At 37.4% G+C, this 3,252-nt stretch overlaps 1 protein-coding gene across 1 annotated transcript in view; it reads left to right on the top strand.

Annotated features, from left to right (window-relative positions):
- grm7 (glutamate metabotropic receptor 7) overlaps positions 1-3,252 on the top strand; it is a gene marked incomplete at its 5' end in the record, with an annotated part of 63,196 nt that overhangs the window by 9,889 nt on the left and 50,055 nt on the right.

Here is a 3,252-nt window from a genome sequence, read left to right as displayed (position 1 = left end):
ATGTTTCTTTGGTCATCATGATGTTTACATGTACACACAGGGGGACTTAGGGACTTAACACACACCATTCTCATATTTTTATTTGTTAAAACAAAAAAAACAATAAAACCTTTAAACATTGAAAACCATGTTTCTTTCCACTTTACAATCTTCTTTGTGTTGTTCCGTTTCACAAACTCCCAGTAAACTACTGATGTGGCYGTAATGTGTCAAAATGAGGAAAACTTCCAGAGTTATGAATACTTTTCCAAGCCTCTGTGCTCATAATAACACTCAGAAGAAGTTTATATTTGTACAGGTGTCCCTGCAGAACAGTGCAGCAGCCCCTGCAGAGTTTAATTGTTTCTAAAAGCCATTTGCACTCAAACTGGGGTTGTGATTAGACTTACAAATCAAAACCAACAAGGATTAGTTTTCTCATCCTTATTTCACTGATCCTATTTCCACTGTTTTTATGAGTCGCCACTGAGGTGCTTAGAGGAGCCAATTTATGCTGATTGTTTCAAATGRAAAAGTCCATGGAGTCTGTGTACTGAACTCTGTAAAAGTTCTTCCCTGCAATGACTTACATAGTTGCAAAAGTAACACCTACGACGTTGCTTCAAGTTTGATGTCTTCACCCTGAAGTGAAAGTGGGGTAAAGGCTAAAGGAGGAAACTTAARCTGCGTTCATGTTTGGCATCTGTTGCTAGGTGGCAAAACCCAGCTTTTTATCTATTAACAATTAAAAAAAAACCCACTGAACATAACCTACAAAACATACTGTATAACATGCACCATATTTWGTGCATTGTCAGTGGTAGTATTTTGCAATGCATTGTGGTCTAGATATATTCATGCCAACTTCCAATTTACTGAAACTAAAGCTCCCTTTCCAAAGTTGTGCCTGTTTGTGGTTCTCCTTGGTTCAGCCGAGGCCAAATGTGTCTTCATTTCTGGTTCCAACCGCGCTTTCAGAACCACCTTTGATGTGGTTCTAAGTGAGTACTGCACACTTACCCCTAATTTACACTACATGTGTTACGACTCCACTCCGCTCCGGTCCGACCTCTGCAGAATAAACGCACCCATTATAATCAATGAGTGTATTTACACTGGCTCCGCACGGTGGCGGTGAGTGGATGGCGATCTGGCAAAATTTGATCCAATCCTATTTCTGCCGGATGCCGGAGCTGTACCGGAGTCAATTTTTAAAGATTATGTCGCACCAACAGGAAAAGGAACGAGCACACAACATCCGTATTTTCAAAATAAGACACAATTAGGCAACATAATTTCTCTGAATAATGTCGAAATCCCAGCTATATATGGATATATTTCTACACAAATGCTGTCAGAATGTATCGTACTGTTTGGGAAGCAGATGGAAACATGTAGCATGAAGCATWTGTGTACACACACGATACACGTGGATTTTATTTTGAAATCAGAAAAACAACAGTGAGACAGTTTCAACATATAATGTATATGAAAAGCCTTTATATCAATGTTTTCAGCTGTGTTTGGAGTTCGTCTTTCACAGAATTAATTGTTTTTTGCAGTGACTTCCACATTTATCACTGAATTTATCTTGCAATCTCCTTCCTCCACACTCTCTGTCGGACCGGAGCGGAGGCTGTATGAATTGAGACACAAATGAACAGCTGCGACCTGTGCACCGCAGCGGAGTGGAGACGCGTGTAGTGTAAATCCGGGGTTGTAATTTTGACATCAGCAGATTTCTGTGCATGGATTGGGTGAGCTGAGGCAGAATTTATAAACTCCTCCAGCAAACTCCTCCCAGAGAGAGAGGTGAAGGAGTTGTCTGAAATTAGCAGGTATCCTGGGAGGTTTCGGACAAAATGGCCACCCATGTTTTCACAAGCACTTGTAAAACAATGCTGCAACAAATAAAAAGAAAAATGTCAGACTACCTGACAATAAAACCTTTTGGCTCGTGCCACATGCTGAAGATCCATCCACAATCAAGTCGACAGAGTGTGAGTCTCACTGACATGAAGACACACAGCCGAGCAGGAACGAACAGACATGAACCAAAAAGGATGAGACTGGACAATGGAGACGGGGCTATATTTAGTCCAAAGTCCAAAAGTCCAAATCTGTTTGTCTATAAAAATCAATAAAAATTGAAAAAACATGTGAAGGTGTAAAGGAACAAAATAATAATGCGTTGTTACTGTAYGTAGATATTATCAATAGTTAACTGGAGTATATTTTTCAGACAACTTTTATTCCTTACATTTTAAAAACTAAGAGAAAGTTGTTACTCATATTTCATTTTGCTTTGTTTTCATTCTGGCTATTGTTAAAAAAGAAATGAAATTAAAAACCTATCCAGACATACGGACCTCCTAAATTCAGWGAATTTAATGTGCTTGAATGAGATGTCTAAACACATACCATTCTGACAGTCTATTGSTTTATAAGTGATCCATCACACCTGTACATGACATGAATCATGTCACACTCCTGCAGGACATGCAGGTATGTAGCCGAGTATGAAGGTCTGTGGCAGAGAGATGCAGCTGAAATCATAAAATGTTCAACTTCAACTTTTTAATATAACATTATAGTCATATGGCCTTTAGAAAAAGTTTTTTAGGGGGAGGTCACCCCCACCACCCCAAATTTTGGAAATTCTAATTGTTACATTTTTTTTTATCAAAAATTACTTTTAATACTTTGGTACAGTGATTGTCAGATACTTTAAGACTTTTAGTCAAGTAATATTCTAAGAGACTTTACCTTCTAACTAAATAATTTTATGGTAAGATACAATTTTTTTCATAAACGTTTCATAAAAGTGTTTTATACAGTTTTGAATAAAATACCAATAGTGCATTAAAAAAACAGCAAATAAAAAAGGACTTTCCAGCAACCCTAACTCTGACAATACAACAGAAACTGCCTTTAGTTGCAATATAAAAATTATAAAATACTCTTTCACATTTCTCTTTTATTTTGTTAAGCACATACAGTAGCTTCTGATGAAACCATTAAAGCAAAAAATAATTGAATTTTCCATTTCTAAGTGACAGTGTATAAACTAAAATTCACAACAACGCTTGGAGGAGATAAAAATGTTTAGAGTGGATTTTTTTTTTCACTCAAAGCTGGGAGTAGACATCCAATTATCATCCAGACCTGAGCACATCACTGAACTCTTTTTTTAAACCCATGGAGCCTCAAAAAGTTCCAGGGTTGTGCTTTTTTAATTACCACCCTGCCAAAGGTTAAGACATAGTGATAAGG

This window comes from Austrofundulus limnaeus, unplaced genomic scaffold (assembly GCF_001266775.1).
Source record: "Austrofundulus limnaeus strain Quisiro unplaced genomic scaffold, Austrofundulus_limnaeus-1.0 Scaffold3, whole genome shotgun sequence".
In the NCBI taxonomy this organism is placed as follows: domain Eukaryota; kingdom Metazoa; phylum Chordata; class Actinopteri; order Cyprinodontiformes; family Rivulidae; genus Austrofundulus; species Austrofundulus limnaeus.
The sequence above is the reverse complement of the archived record's forward strand: the minus strand, read 5'-3'. Positions and strand labels throughout refer to the sequence as shown.